Genomic DNA, 16,691 nt, shown 5'->3' on the forward strand with positions numbered 1-16,691 from the left:
TCGCAAAATATATCCCGCAGAAGAACTGTTTTAAAATGGTGTACAATAAAATAACAGAGTCGGAAGGGACCTTGGAGGTCTTCTAGTCCAACCCCCTGTTTCTAGCAGGAAACTCTGTCTGCAAAGTGGAGTGAGCGCTTACCAGGGGTGCACACAAGATGACCGACTGGGACGCACCAGTATGGAAGAATGAGGACTTACCAACGGACTCAAAAATAATTTATAAAATTATGGAATGTGCGGAGTCCGACAGACTTACAAAACTGATCAAGGGTAAAAGAGATTCAGATTTTTATAGTAGTTGGAACATGTGGTATGATTGGATCCAGAAACGATGGGAGAGAGGTAAAGGATAATGTTGGATTATAATTATAGATGATGGTATAATTATGGTAATCAATAAGTATTGGAAATGTAAATTTGTATATAAAAATATGTAAATAATTCCTATTTTTACTTTCTGATTATTGGTGTATATATACATGGATATTTTGGTGATGTTACACCATGATAAAAAAACTATTATACATTTGTGGGTTTTTTGTGTGTGTTTTTTTGAACTATAATAAAAATTTAAAAATAAAAAGATGACCAACTGGGATGTGGGGAAAACATTCCAATGTCTATTTCTATTTATCGGGGATGGAAAAGTAAACAAGAAATCTGTGAGGTTGCTAAGAGCTGGCACAGATTATACAGAATGCACAAAACGTAATACTGTTATCTATGGAAGTGTGCTTTAGATTAAAAACCGGTAAGAATTTAAGCTAGTTTAATATTCAGTGCATAAAATATACAAAAGGTGATAAGTTGGGGGGGGTGTCTCTTTTATAATGTAAATAATATTAATGTAGTACTAGACATATATAATAATTTATAAATAACAGAATAACAGAGTTGGCAGGGACCCTGGAGCTCTTCTAGTCCAATCTCCTGATCAAGCAGGAAACCCTACATACCGTTTTCGACAAATAATTATCCAGTCCCTTCTTAAAAGCTTCCCATGTTCAAACACCCACAACTTCTGAAGGCAAAGTTGTTCCACTGGTTGATTGTTCTCACTGTTAGGAAATTTCTCCTCAGTTCCTAGGTTGCTTCTCTCCTTGATTAGTTTCCATCCATTGTTTCTTGTCCTGCCTTCTGGTTCTTTGGAGAATAAATTGATTCCTTCCTCACTTTTTTTTGTGTGGCAGCCCCTCAAATATTGGAACACTGCTATCCCTAATCCTTCTTTTCACTTGTTTAATGAAAAGAAATGAACAAGCATGTATTGCGGAAGGCACACTGAAAATAGTTTTTACTGATAAAGGCGTGCGATCATCGGAGGAAAACATCGTGTCAGTTATTCTTTAACAATGACTGACAGCCCTCTTTTGAGAGTGAAAACCCTCTTCAAGGCAACTTGCAAAAAACTTCTCATAAAAACGAGATATCAACTGAAGCCACTCACCTTTTAGGAAGCTTGGCATACGGAGTCGGTAGTCTCCGTGAGTCGATGCAGAAGTCTCTCTTGCCTTCCTTCGGTTCCCTCCAGGAAGAGAAGCAACAAAATAAAAATATAAAAATAAAAATGTCAGGACACTGGCACTGTTTCATGCAAATGGGAGATTGAGAGAGAGAGAGAGAGAGACGTACTCCCCAACTGAAGTGAGTAACACCTGACTCAGGATGTGACGTGTGACAGGGGAGTGAGTATCAGATGTGTGGGAGACAGGAGTAGCCCGAGACGGTCAGATATCCAGCTTGTCTAAATGCTGCGGCATAAACACAAACGTGGGGGAAAGGAAAGGTCACACGCATTCGCCTTCAAGCCCTCCGCTTTCAAGATGCAAGAGGAGCTCTGTCTGCCAGAGAGTTTGAAAGGCTCAGCTTTTCCAGTCTCTCATGTGGCGAAAAAAGAAAAAGAAAAAAAAAGAGGAACGCCACAAAATTCAGTGTGGAAATGGGTTTGTTATGGGCGGGCTTGATATGCGCAACGTCCAGACTCTCCACCACTTAAAACTATTCGTGTTAGGAACACGAAACAGTTCCTCAGGAGCGCCTGTGAATCACACAACAGGGCCGGCTGTGTTATGCTGAGGAGCGTTGACTTAACGATGGTTTTAGTTCAGTTTACAATAGTTTATAAACTAAAGTTTGTAACACCACCCTTGGCTGGAGAGGCAGGACACACAGCTGATGGGTTCTCCTCTACCATTCGTTTAGTGACCGTTCGAACTTAACCACGGCACTGAAAAAAACCCAACACCATCAGTTTTCACACTTACGACCGTTGCAGCATTCCCCATGCTCACGGGATTGAAATTCAGAGGCTGGGCGACTGATCTATACAGGTGGTCCTTGATTTACAACATTTCATTAGTGAACCGTTCAAAGTTATAGCAACATTCAAACAATGAGCGATGACCATGTTTCACACTTATGACCATTGTAGCACCCCCCATTATCATGTGATCAAAATTTAAATGCTTGGCAACTAACCCATATTTATGACGGTTGCAGTGTCCCGGGGTCATGTGACTTTCTGACAAGAAAAGTCAATGGGGAAGAAAGATTCACTTAATGACTATGTTAGTAGCTTAACCGCTACAGTGACTCACTTAACAACCATGGCAAGAAAGGTCATAAAATGGGGCAAAACTCCCTTAATGACTGTTTCACTTGGCAACAGAAATTTTGGGCTCAATTGTAGTCGTAAATCGAGGACTATCTATACAGTTAGGGCAAAAGAGTTCCCAATGAGGAAGCCAAAGCTTTTAGTTCTAATCACTCTGCCACTTTGCTGTGGGGCAAAGAATTCAGAAAAGAGGTTATTACAGGTAGTCCTCGACTTATGACCACAATTGAACCCAACATTTCTGTTGTTAAGTGAGACAATTTGTTAAGGGAATCTGGCTTCCCCATTTGACTTTGCTTGTCAGAAGGTCACAAAAGGCGATCACACGACCCTGGGACATTGCAAACGTCATCAATATGAGCCCGTTCCGTTGCCAAGCATCTGAATTTTGATCCACATGATCATGGGGATGCTGCAAAGGGTCGTAAGTGTGAAAAACGGTCCTGACTCTATTTTTTTCAACGATGTTGTAACTTTGAACGGTCACTAAATGACTTACAGTTGTAAGTCGAGGACTGCCTGTATAAGTAGAAATTGGGAATGCTGTAAACATGTTTTGGCCTCTGAAGCTGCAAAGTTGCTTTCAAACTCACCCACTTACCCACCCCCCCACCCCCAAGATTGGCAGGCGGTAAAATAAGAACCAGCCCGTTGCTTGTTCCCCTTTTCTCTAGTGGAATCGTTTAACCCCCGTTTAACTGGTTTCGCTGGGTTTCGCAATGCTCCCGGTCAAGGGTAACAGAATTCAGACTCACAGGATTGACTAGTTTGTGGCTAAAAACCCAAAGTCAACAAGAATAAGCACCAGTTGAAAAGGCAGGAGCAGAGCCCCTCTGACCAGCTGCTTCAGCCAAGGGATGTAAACACACCACAGCCAGGCCCAAAAGTTTCAAAAATTCCTTCCTCTCTTCAGATTTCCCCTCAGTTCTTTTGTTTATCACTAGAAGAACCTACAAGAAGAAAAAGCCTTAGGAGAATATTTACCTGATTATACATGTAATATCAGCTGCAGGAATTATTTATACTCAAAATTGGAAAGCAGAGAAAATGCCTTTGGAAGAAAAAGTAAGTAATAAAAAAAAAATTTTAGATTGTGCAGAAATGAATAGATTAAATTTGATGATTAATGATAGGGAAGAGTTAGAATATTTCAAGATATGGAATTATTGTTATTGTTGGTTGGAAAAGAGATATAAATGATTAATTTTATAATTATGTATAAAATCTTGATGATTAGAATATTGTTTTAGCAATGAATTCTTATAATGGTTTGGATGAAGATCAAGATAGAAGAAACTTATGGAAGAAGAATTTTGGAAGATAACACCGAGATGTTACAGGGAAGGGATGACTGATGTATTAAATGTTTGTTTGTCTTAAAAAATAAAAAAAAATTATAAAAAATAAAAGAAGAAGAAAAAGCCATGTTTTTATTATCAACCAATTAGAATTTTTTTTAAAACAGTAACAGAGTTGGAAGGGACCTTGGAGGTCATCTAGTCCAACCCCCTGCTCACACAGGAGACCTGTATTAGGGAGTCGAACTGCCGAACTGCCTACCTTTCTGTTCGACAAGCTCAGTGTCTTAGCCACTGAGCCACCTAGTCAGGTGTAACCTAGTCAGTAACACACTCTCGCTTTGAATAGAGCAGACTTCCCTCAGCCTGGTACCTTCTAGGTACAGGCAGGCCTTGACTTACAATCATTCATTTAGTGACCGTTTGAATGTTTACAACAGCACTGAAATAAAGTGTCTCATCGCTGTTTTTCACACTTATAACCCGTTGCAGCATCCCTCTGGCCACGTGATCGAAATTTGGATGCTTGGCAACTGGCTCATATTTATGATGCTTGCCATGTTTCCAGGGTCATCTAGACCAGCTAGAAAGTCCGAGCTGAGGTGGTAGAGCACACCCAGGCCCAGCAGGCAAAAGTCAGTTACCGGATCCCCATCAGTGCCATGGCCGCCTAGGCCCAGCAGAGATGGGGGGGGGGCATGTGATCTTGGCTGGGCCTAGGCAGCTCTGGCACCGACGGGGATCCAGCTTTCCCCACTCCCCATGGTCATATGATCCAAATTCAGACATTCAGCAACCGTCTCATATTTATGACGGTTGCAGTGTCCCGGGTCATCACTTTTTGCTTGTCATTTCTTTTTTTATATATATATATATATATATAGTTTTATTTATAAACATTTTTGAATATGGTGTATTGTCATTGTATACCATTTACAAGAAAAAAGACCCCCCAAAAAGACAATAGTAAATATCAACACATAAACAGATAACAATAATAATAATAATACAATAACACATGTACTAATCACAATAGTAATAATATAACCAAATAATGTTAACTAAGTTTCTTTTTATATTAGCTTATTTCTGACAGGCAAAGTCAATGGGGAAGCCAGAGTTGCTTTACAACGGTGTTACTAGCTTAACATTTGCAGTGATTCACTTAACAACGGTGGCAAGAAAGGTCGTAAAACGGGGCAAAACTCAATTAGCAATTGTCTCACTTAGTAACAGATATTTGGAGCTCAATTGCGATCGTAAGCCTGTAATCCTGTAATCTTCAATTCGCAGAACACCTTAATCAGCATCGCTCTATCGGATAGGAGTTCTAGTTTCAATGAGCAATTAACTGCACCTTGCATAAACCTCATTGTTATGACAGGATGTGATTCAACATCTCAAGTGCTCCTAATTTATCTTCCACCCATCTCCAGCTTCAGATGGGACTAAATTTAAATGTAAAGACAGCTAATGACAAGTAGAACAACCAGCTTCAGAACTGGCAACGAAGACATCGAAGCGGTGGATAGCTTCTGCCTGTTAGGATCAGGAGTGGGCTGCTGGGGGTTCACAGGGGTTCGGGAGAACCTCTAGCTAAGATTCTGTGCAGTTCGGAGAACCCCCAAATCCCACTCCTGACTGGCCCTGCTCACCCCACCCTGCCTCTCCCAGGAGTTCCCACACGGCACGTTTTGGATGCAGGTAAGTGCAGGGTACGCGCAGAGCAGTGGTGGGTTCCTCCCGGTTTGGTCTGGTTCGGCCGAGCCGGTAGCGGTGACGATATGACATCACTGAACCGGTTCTCCCCCCCGCCCTCCCACCCCCCCCACCCCCCACCCCGTTATTCTTACCTTTTATTTGGTCCCACCCCCAATCTATTGCTGCCTCCTGAGTCCCAGCTGATGACTAGAGGGAAAAAAACTGTTTAAACTCTTGCCATGGGGCTTCAAAGGGCTGTCCTACAGCTGATCAGTGTTAAAAGCAAACAAATGAGTCGGGTCGTAAGTGTGAGGACTGGTCGTAAGTGCGAGGACTTTCCAGAAATGACTCTGACCAGCTAGCCACGCCCACCTAGTCACATGACCTCCAAGCCTTACCCACAAAATAAGCCATGCCCACAGAACCGGTAGTAAAAAAATTTAGAACCCACCCCTGGCGCAGAGGCTCAGGGAGGGCGAAAAACAGGCCTACTGGAAGTTTGGGAAGGCCTCCGGAGAGCCTCTGAAGCTTGGGGAGGCAGTTTTCGCCCTCCCGGAGGCTCGAGGAAAACACCACTGCACCGCTGCAGTGCAGGAGGCCAACTAGGCCACGCCCACCCAGCAACTGGGCAGAGAATCTCTTGCTAAAATTTTTGAAGCCCACCCCTGGTTAGGATCAACCATTGACAGGAAAGAAACAAGCAGTCAAGAAATATACTGCATATCAACACTTGGTAGAGCAGTCATGAAGGTCTTGGAAAAGCTGCTCAATGCGTCTATACCGACAAAGATCAGAATCATGCAAATCTTGGTCACACTTTATGGAAGTGAAAATTGGACTTTGAAGAAACAGGAGAGGGAGACTCTTGATGTCTTCCAGAAGTTGTGGGTGCTTCACCACTAGAGGTTTTTAAAGAAGGGTTTGGATAACTGTTTGTCTGAATCCCAAAGGTGCTTTTTCAGGAAGCAACTGGACTTTCTTGTTTTTTCTTTAAAGACGTTTCGCTTCTCATCCAAGAAGCTTCTTCAGTTCTGACTGAATGGTGGGGAAACGGAAGGATTTATATTCCTTGCAGACAGCTGGTCATTTGCATTGTTTTTGAAGATCGCTGAAACCCTTTCTGAAATTTATCTGAAATGACATGGGATTCCCTGCTTCAGCAGGAGGTTGGACTAGAAGACCTCTGAGATCCCTTCCAACTCTTGATATTCTGTTTTTGAATGCTGGTGTTGGAGAAGACAACTGAAAATTCTGTGGACAGCCAAGAGAACAAACTGATGGATTATATCATCATCATCATCATTATCAGAGTTTTCACTCAAGGCATTAATAATGACCCACCTCAAGTGATCCTATTTTGAACACATTCTGCAAAGTCTGTAGAGATTCTCAGTCATCCAGGTCATGGTTGTCCCAAAGGTGCTTTTTCAGGAGGCAACTGAACTTTCTTGTTTTTTCTTTTGAAGATGTTTCGCTTCTCATCCAAGAAGCTTCCATTCTATAAATCCTTCTATTCCCCACCATCCTGTCAGAGCTGAAGAAGCTTCTTTGGATGAGAAGTGGAACATCTTCCAAAAAAACCAACAACAAGAAAGTTCAGTTGCCTCCTGAAAAAGCACCTTTGGGACATTCTGCAAAGACAAAGGTCTCCAGAAAAGACACTAACACTGGGAAAGGTGGCAGGGAAGAGAAGGGGAGGACCAGCAGCAAAATATATAGATTATAGTGATGAAAAGCACCGTGTTGGGAGACATGAAAGAGGTTAGGGATAGATCATCATGCAGAACATCTATATATGTGATCACTACGAATCAAAAACGAGTTGATGGCACATAACCAAAATCAATCAGTCAAATCAAAAACCAATTATCTCTAGCTTCAGGCTATATTCTGGAAAACCCAAGTGTTTCCAACCACCATTCCTCATGAGAAATCTTCCTCCTCCTCCTCCTCCTCCTCCCATATCCATCATCGGACGTTGGCGATCATGTTGGCAATCCTATTTTTATCAGCAGCCGCACGAAAAAGTGCTGCTGAGTTTTGTCCAAACCAGTCCCTTAGATTTTGAAGCCATGATGTTCTTCTTCTTCTTCTGCCTGGACCTCGTTTGCCTTCAATCTTTCCTTGGAGGATTAAGTGAAGTATGACATATAACATGATTTTCCTAGGAGATAAATAGTGTAGTAGTCTTCCCTTTGCTTTCTACACCACTGCGCGCACGCTGTTCAAGTGGCTGCTCCCACATGAAGAGGAGGAGGAGGAGGAGGAGGAGGAGGAGGAGGAGGAGGAGGAGGAGGAGGAGGAGGAGAAGGAGAAGGAGAAGGAGAAGGAGAAGGAGAAGGAGCAGAAGAAGGTGGAGGAGGAGGAGGAGGAGGAGGAGGAGGAGGAGGAGGAGGAGGAGGTAATGAAGAAGAAGGAGGAGGAGGAGGAGAAGGAGGAGGTAATGAAGAAGGAGGAGGAGGAGGAGAAGGAGAAGAAGGAGAAGGAGAAGAAGGAGGAGAAGGAGAAGAAGGAGGAGAAGGAGAAGAAGAAGGAGGAGAAGAAGAAGAAGGAGAAGGGGAAGAAGGAGAAGGAGAAGGAGAAGGAGAAGGAGAAGAAGGAGGAGAAGGAGAAGGAGAAGGAGAAGGAGGAGGAGAAGAAGAAGGAGAAGGAGAAGGAGAAGAAGGAGGAGAAGGAGAAGGAAGAGAAGGAGAAGGAGAAGGAGAAGGAGAAGGAGGAGAAGGTTTATTGGCTTATGACATATTTTTCCTGTCCCCTTCCTAAAATTTATATACCAAATTATTGTAAGATGGTCGAAATTTGGGCCTGGGAGTGACCGAAGGCCAATATAATGTGTTTTAAGGAAATGCAGGTGCCATTTGGCCATCCTGATTCTGATGGACTTTGTAAAGGAAGAAGAAACCTCAAATTACTGTCTTGATCAAAGACAGAGAAGACTTGACCAGAATTGTTATCGCAAACATCAACTGGACAATAACCCCCATTGAGAGTAACATATCTTTAAGTGGGTCTGATGAGAAATATTTTCAACATGCTTTAAAAAAAACAACCCCTCAGGAGGATTACAAAGTCATTTTCAGGGTTTTAGCCGGCCATGCATTTTTAGTTACCGGTACTTTCTCTTCTGCAAGCCCGCAAGAATTATTCACAGCACGCTATTTCCTGCAAGTCCCCTACTACACAGTCATAAATTCCAGATGACTTTGTCAATTGCAGCCAAGCAATTCATAAGCCTGTTTTTATTCAAGGAAGACTTGCTACAGAGGTGGGTTTCAGCAGCTTCTGACCAGTTCTGGAGAACCGATAGCAGAAATTTTGAGAACTGGGAAATACTACCTCTGACTGGCCCCGCTCCCATCTATTCTCTGCCTCCCGAGTTCCAGCTGATCGGGAGGGAATGGAGATTTTGCAATAACCTTCCCCTGCCACACCCACAAAGCCACACCACGCCCACAAAGCCACACCCACAGAACCGGTAGTAAATTTTTTTGAAACCCACTACTGACTTGCTAACTTTCCAAGGTAGATTGCACTACAGTTCCAATAATTTCTTTTTAACTTTCCAAGGTAGATTGCACTACAGTTCCAATAATTTCTTTTTAACTTTCCAAGGTAGATTGCACTACAGTTCCAATAATTTCTTTGCACTACAGTTCCAATAATTTCTTTTTAACTTTCCAAGGTAGATTGCACTACAGTTCCAATAATTTCTTTTTAACTTTTTCATTAGATGTTTTTTACTGTTGTGAGCCGCCCTGAGTCCGGCTGGAGATAGGGCAGCATATAAATCTCAATAATAATAATAATAATAATAATAATAATAATAATAATAATAATATTCATCATCATCATCATAATTCACTCACAGTCGGCCAAGGGACTTGCGAGAGGTAGAAGTAACTATCACAGGGTGACTTTTAATATTGTATCCTGCAATAAGATTCGGTTTTGTGTCCCCAGGACCGTGGAATGAGGAAGTCAGAGGTTGTGTAATAGGACAAGTGAAGGCTTGCTGATTAAATAACCAATTGACAAAGATAGATAATAGGATTGTTCCCTCCCTTATAACCACAAAGACACTTTTTAATGCATGTGGGATGTGTTGGTAAAGATTCTCTAGCAATTGCCTAGCAGGCAGAAATATTCGGGTGGCCAAGAAGCTATTCCTGAATCAGAAAAGGCTTCTAGGGTTGCCAGGTCTGCTTCCAAAAAATAGCGGACAAGCGGGGGGGTGGGGAGTGGGTGTTAAGTAGTAAAATTTTTTTAAAAAAATTGCAATTAAATTATATATTTTCTTACAAACATTTTAACACGCCATTTTAGGTCAGTCGACACAAGCTACAATACATTTTAAAAATGTGAACTGTACATAATTTTATAATATATTTTTATCTTAATCTCATCATTAATTTTTTTCGGAGACTCGAGTTCAATGGATATTCGATCTTTGTCTCATTCTAACTTATGAAAAAAAAAGACAAAACGCGATTCTCCTATCCTTATTCTCTTAGACTGTACAGCTTTAGATTACGTACCATTTCATCATAAAGCTTTTGAATAAAAAAAAAATGTCCACTATTTTGTGAAAAAAAATAGTGAACATAATGTGAAAAAAGCGGACTGTCCGCTCAAAGAGCCTTGATAGTACAGTGGTTTAGTGCACCCTGTTATTAACACAGCTGCCTGCAATTTCTGCTGGTTCGAATCTCTCCAAGGCTCAAGGTTGACTCAGCCTTCCATCTTTTCTAAGGTAGGTGAAATGAGGACCCAGTTTGTGGGGGCAATAAGCTGACTTTGTATAAAATATACAAAAGAATGAAGGCTATTGCTTAACGCATTGTAAGCCGCCCTGAGTCTCCGGAGAAGGGCGGCATATAAATCAAATTAAAAAAAAAAATAGTGGACACCTGGCAACCTCCCCTGTTGAATTTCTGGTTGACGGTAATGGTATTTGTAGTAATCCCATAAAATGTGTATTTACGGTATCTATCACTCTCTCCTTCCAGATGGCAACAACAGTTCTACAGAGATCAGGTGAATAGGTTCTCCTATGTGCTAACAGGCACATTATTGGGGGGAAAATGCCACCTTTTCTGTGGAGTTTAATCTAAAATCCCAGAATTTTCCCCACATCTATAAACTACACATAGCACAGGAAACCAGTAGCACATTCAATCAATCAAAATAGAGCTAGAAGGGACTTTCAAGATCTTCTTATCCAACCGCCTGCTCGAGCGGGAGACCCTATACCATTTCAGATAGATTGCTGTCCAGTCTTTTCTTAAAAACCTCCCGTGATGGAGTACCCACAACTTCTGAAGGGAAAGCTGTTCCACTGGTTAATTGTCCTCACTGTTAGGAAGTTTCTCCTCAATTCCAGGTTGCTTCTCTCCTTGGTTCAGTTTCCATTCATGGTTTCTTGTCTGGCCTTCCGGTGCTTTGGAAAATAAGTTGACCCCCACTTCCTTGTGGCAGCCCCTCAAATACTGGAACAGTATACTCGACTTACAACAGTTCATTCAGTGACCATTCAAAGCTACAACGGCACCGGAAAAAGGTGACTTACGACCGTTTTTCACACTTACGACCATTGCAACATCCCCACGGTCATGCGATCCAAATTCAGACACTAGGCAACCGACTCACATTTAGGACAGCTGCAGTGTCACGGGGTCACGTGATCCCTTTTTGCGACCGCTTCTGACAAGCAAAGAAGCAATGGGGAAGCTGGATTCATTTAACAACCGTGTTACTAACTTAAAACAACTGCAGGGATTCGCCGAACAACTGTAGCAAGAAAGGCCGTAGAATGGGGCAAAAGTCACTTAACCGATGCGTCTCGCTTAGCAACATAAATGTTGGGCTCCATTGTGGTCGTAAGTCGAGGACTACCTGTAATTCTGAAAGCACTTCTTTTTCTTTCTTCTTTCTTTCTTTTCTTTTCTTTATTGGATTTCTATACCGCCCTACTCCCGAAGGACTCAAGGCGGTGAACAGCCACAGAATAAAACACATAAATACAAAAATTTAAAATAGAATAAAAACAAATTAAATAATTTGGCTGAGACAAATTTAAAATACCCAATAATTTAAAAACAAATTAAAATTTACATTTAAAAGGGGAGAAGATTAACAAGCCTGCCCTCAGCATGTTTGCAGAGCACACACAATTTCATTTTCAAACCACACACACACACACACACACACACACACACACACACACACACAAATGGCTTTGTGTTTTGAACCAAGGCAGTCTAAAAGCTTCCTTCCATGAGTCAAAGCTTTTTCTCACCCTTCCCCAGCCTTTGCATAAACAGGCAAGCCTCCTTCCATACCTTTGGAAGTAACCTTTTTTTTTAACTTACCATTAAGTGTGCAGGTCCGAGAACATGAACAGGCCCTGCATAACAGACGCTCCACCAACAAGTCCCTGGAACTGGATTCGCACCTCGCGCTAAGCCACAACGTGGACTGTTGCTTCAGCAAAGTTTTGCAATGTGGATTGGTAAAAGCCGTCACTACTGAGCATGGTGTGTTGGGTGAGCCTCGGCTTGTGGATGATTCATTTCACAGACTGTAGCTTTTTTTTTTTGGCTCTGTGGTATATAAATGTAACCTAAGCCTAGTGAAGAGAGGCAGGATTTTAAGAGCGGTCAGCTCTGAAATACAGCAAAAATACAACAGCCACAAGCGTTTCGGTGCAGAAGGAGCGGTGAACTCAGCCTGACAACCGCAGGGACTGTGTCAGCTGTCCCTTGGATTTAAGAAGGAATGAAGAGAGACAAAGTGCAGACAGACGTAGAATTACGCTTGCCTTCGAGTCCTTGAGAAGAGGCACATAAAACATTGGAAGCGTTTAACCCTCTGGAATTTTCCTTGCAAGTCACAAGTCATTCCCTTCTCCGCAGCCAAACTGCTGATCTCTGTTACTCCATTTTGTCCAGTCTAATTGGCAGGGACTCTCAGGGACTCTAATTGGTAGGGAGTCTTTCACTTTTATCCAGTATATTTTCCTTTTTCTTGGGTATCCTCAGAATAAGAGAGTTGGAAGGGACCTTGGAAGTCTTCTAGTCCAACTCCCTGCTCAGGCAGGAAACCCTACACCACTTCAAACAAATGGTTATTTTATTTTATTTATTTATTTATTTATTTTATTTCTATACCGCCCTTCTCCCGAAGGACTCAGGGCGGTGTACAGCCTAATTAAAAACACAAAGACAGGCAATATTTAAAAATAATTAAAATTATTCAATAATAGGCCCAATTTATAAAACCCCGACTTTAAAATCCCATTTAAAACCAATTAAAATCTTTATATTGATAGGCCAGCCTGGCGGAACAACATGGTTTTGAGGGCACAGCAAAATATACGGAGATCAGAGATTTTACGAATTTCTGGGGGGAGTTCATTCCAAAGGGCAGGGGCTCCCACAGAGAAGGCCCTCCCCCTGGGGATCGCCAGCCGACATAATTTGGCCGATGGCACCCTGAGGAGACCCTCTCTGTGGGAGCGGACTGGCCGGTGGGAGGCTACTGGTGGCAGAAGACGGTCTCGAAGGTACCCAGGTCCAATGCCATGGAGCGCTTTAAAGGTGGTAACCAACACCTTGAATCGCACCTGGAAGACCACTGGGAGCCAATCATCAGTGGAGATAACCACTGGTTATCCAATCTCTTCTTAAAACTTCCAGTGTTGGAGCAGTCCAACACTGGAAGTTCTGGAGTTCTGGAGGCAAGTTGTTCCACTGATTAATTGTTCTGTCAGGAAATTTCTCCTTAGTTCTAGATTGCATCTCTCCTTGATTAGTTTCTACCCATTGCTTCTTGTTCTACCCTCAACTGTTTTGGAGAATAGCTTGACTCCCTCTTCTTTGTGGCAGCCCCTGAGATATTGGAACACTGCTATCATGTCTTCCCTGGTCCTTCTTCAAACTAGACATACCCAATTCCAACAACCATTCTTTATATGTTTTAGCCTTCAGTCCCCTAATCATCTTTCTTGCTCTTCTCTGCATTATTTCTAGAGGCTCAACATCTTTTTTACATTGTGGCGACCAAAGCTGGAATACAGGTTGTCCTCGGCTTATGACCACAATGGAGTCATAAGCCTTGCCCCATTTTGCCATCTTTCTTATCACCGTTGTTAAGTGAATCGCTGCAGTTGTTAAGTTAGTAAGATGGTTATTAAGTACCTAAGGGCACAGCTTCTTGCATTGCGAGACTCCCCCCTCTCGCAAGCCTGGCCCTCCACGTTATCGAGGGCCTACCTCAATGACGGGTCTTGGAACCGAGAGAGGTGGCATGCGGCGAAGAGGGGGTTGAGGGGTTTTTTATGTAAATTTTTGGAAAAAATCTTAAGGGGTCCCAGGGGGGGGGGAGGCAAAATTGGAACTAGGGTAGTGGGTTTGGGGGATAACCCACCAAGGGGAAGGTCAGGCCTGGCCACTATATGCGGCGGGGGGGGTGGGAGTTCCGGAGGAAATGGGGGGGGTCGAGCTTGTCCAGATTGTGTTTTTACCATCGGTACTGTGAGGGGGAGGGGTAGATATGGCGGGAGCAGGGGGCCATATCATGTTAAGGGAGCGCGCACCCGCTGTCTTCATGCGGTAGCGTGCTCCGGCCCCCAAGGCTCCACTCGTTTTCCAGGTTGCACAGACCCTCAGGGCCCGGGCCTTCGGCTGATGTTGTGCAATGCCAGGTCCGCAGTAAATAAAGCCCCCCTCATTTGTGATCTTGTTCAGGAGGGGGGAGCGGACCTGGCAGGTATTACGGAGACCTGGTTGGGCCTGGAGGGGGGGGTCCCTCTGGTAGAAATGTGCCCACCAGGCTTCCACGCATTCCATCAACCGAGGTCTCAGGGGAGGGGCGGGGGAGTAGCGGTTATTATTAGAGAAGGTTTTAGGCCAAGGGAGGCCACTGTTCCTCAGACGGCCGGTTGTGAGACCCTCCTTGTGAAGTGGGGTCATGGGGTTCAGATGGGTTTGCTGATCACGTACCTGGCTCCCTGCCACGTGGCAGCAGCCCTGCCCGAGCTACTCAACGTTATCGCTGCGGTGGCGGTTGATACCCCCAGACTTATGGTCATGGGGGATTTCAACCTGCCGTCCGTGGGTGAGACGTCTGAGGTGGCTCGGGAGTTCATGGCTTCCATGACGGCTATGGATCTGACCCAGCTAATTCATGGCCCTACGCACATGGGGGGAAACACACTGGACTTGATTTTTGTCTCTGGACAGTGGCTGAGTGATCTCGAGATAGGGGACATAGCCATCGAGCCCTTGTCATGGTCGGATCACTCTCTCCTTCGCCTTGATCTTCGAACCGCTGCTCCCCGCCGCAGGGAGGCGGAACCGATAAGATGGTACCGCCCCAGGCGCCTGATGGAACCTGATAGGTTCCAGACGGAGCTTGGGCCAATGCCTGAGGTCCTGGCTCACGCCTTGACTGGAGACTTAGTGGCCGCCTGGGATAGGGCGGCCGCTGGAGCTCTGGATCGAGTCGTGCCTTTGCGGCCTCTGACCCGGCGCCGATCTCACCTGGCTCCTTGGTTTACTGAGGAGCTGAGGGAGATGAAGCGCCGGAAAAGACGCCTAGAGAGTAGTTGGAGGGCCAGTCGCACTGAATCTGACCGGACACTGGTAAGATCTCATATTAAGAATTACCTAGTGGCGATAAAAGCAGCAAAATGTACTCATCTTGCTGCTCTTATTGCGTCATCAGATAACCGCCCGGCCGCCCTGTTTAGGGTGACCCGCTCCCTGCTCCATCAGGAAGCGAGGGAGGACCCCTTGGAGGGAAGAGCCGAGGACTTTGTTCAGTATCTGTATGACAAAATCACTCAGATTCGGGAAGATCTGGACTCCGACTGGGTAGATCCAGGGGGGATGACGGGGGCAGGTCCTGAGAATGTTATCTGGGATGAGTTTGACTCTGTGACCCCTGAGGACGTGGACAGGATTCTGGGTAGACTGAATGCGACCACATGTTTGTTGGACCCGTGCCCCTCCTGGTTAGTGCTGGCTTCTCGGGAGGTGACGCGAGGCTGGCTCCAGGGGATTATAAATGCTTCATTGAGTGAGGGTGTCTTTCCCGCTGCCTTGAAAGAGGCGGTGGTGAGACCTCTCCTCAAGAAGCCTTCCCTGGACCCGGCAACATTGGCTAATTATCGTCCAGTCTCCAACCTTCGCTTTGTTGCGAAGGTTGTTGAGAGTGTGGTGGCACGACAGTTTCCCCGGTACCTGGATGAAACGACGTATCTAGACCCGTTCCAGTCGGGCTTCAGGCCTGGGTACAGCACGGAAACGGCATTGGTCGCGTTGGTGGATGATCTCTGGAGGGCTCGGGATAGAGGTTGTTCCTCTATCCTGGTCCTATTAGATCTCTCAGCGGCTTTTGATATCATCGACCATGGTATCATGCTGCGCCGGTTGGAAGGGTTGGGGGTGGGAGGCACCGTATTACGGTGGTTCTCCTCCTTTCTCTCCGACCGGTCGCAGTCTGTGTTGACAGGGGGGCAGAGGTCGACCCCGAGGCCCCTTATATGTGGGGTGCCACAGGGATCGGTCCTCTCGCCCCTTTTGTTCAACATTTATGTGAAGCCGCTGGGCGAGATCATCCGTGGTTTCGGGGTGAAGTACCATCAGTACGCTGACGACACCCAGCTGTACATCTCCACCCCAGACCACCCCAACGATGCCCTTGAAGTGATGTCCCGGTGCCTGGAGGCCGTACGGATCTGGATGGGGAGAAACCGGCTCAGACTCAACCCATCCAAGACCGAGTGGCTGTGGTTTCCGACGTCCCGATATAGTCAGCTGGTGCCATCGCTGACTATTGGGGGCGAAGCATTGGCCCCCACGGAGAGGGCTCGCAACTTGGGTGTCCTCCTGGATTCACGGCTGTCTTTAGAAGAGCACTTGACGGCCGTGACCGGGAGGATTTTTCATCAGGTTCGCCTGATTCGCCAGTTGCGCCCCTTTCTGGATCGGGACTCGTTACGCACGGTCACTCATGCCCTCGTCACCTCCCGTCTGGACTATTGTAACGCTCTCTACATGGGGCTCCCCTTGAGG

At 44.8% G+C, this 16,691-nt stretch overlaps 1 protein-coding gene across 1 annotated transcript in view; it reads right to left on the minus strand.

Moving 5' to 3' along the window:
- The window catches only part of LOC139312110 (regulator of G-protein signaling 2-like), a 47,444-nt gene extending 45,815 nt beyond the window's left edge, over positions 1 to 1,629 (minus strand). The window contains exon 1 of the mRNA XM_070936649.1: positions 1,451 to 1,629. The gene's annotated coding sequence lies outside the window, so the exon portion shown is untranslated. The remainder of the gene's footprint in view (positions 1 to 1,450) is intronic.
- Positions 1,630 to 16,691: the final 15,062 nt, after the last annotated feature.

The sequence above is a fragment of the Pituophis catenifer genome, unplaced genomic scaffold (assembly GCF_029215685.1).
Source record: "Pituophis catenifer annectens isolate HBS135680 unplaced genomic scaffold, rPitCat1.0.hap2 SCAF_2, whole genome shotgun sequence".
Lineage (NCBI taxonomy): Eukaryota > Metazoa > Chordata > Lepidosauria > Squamata > Colubridae > Pituophis > Pituophis catenifer.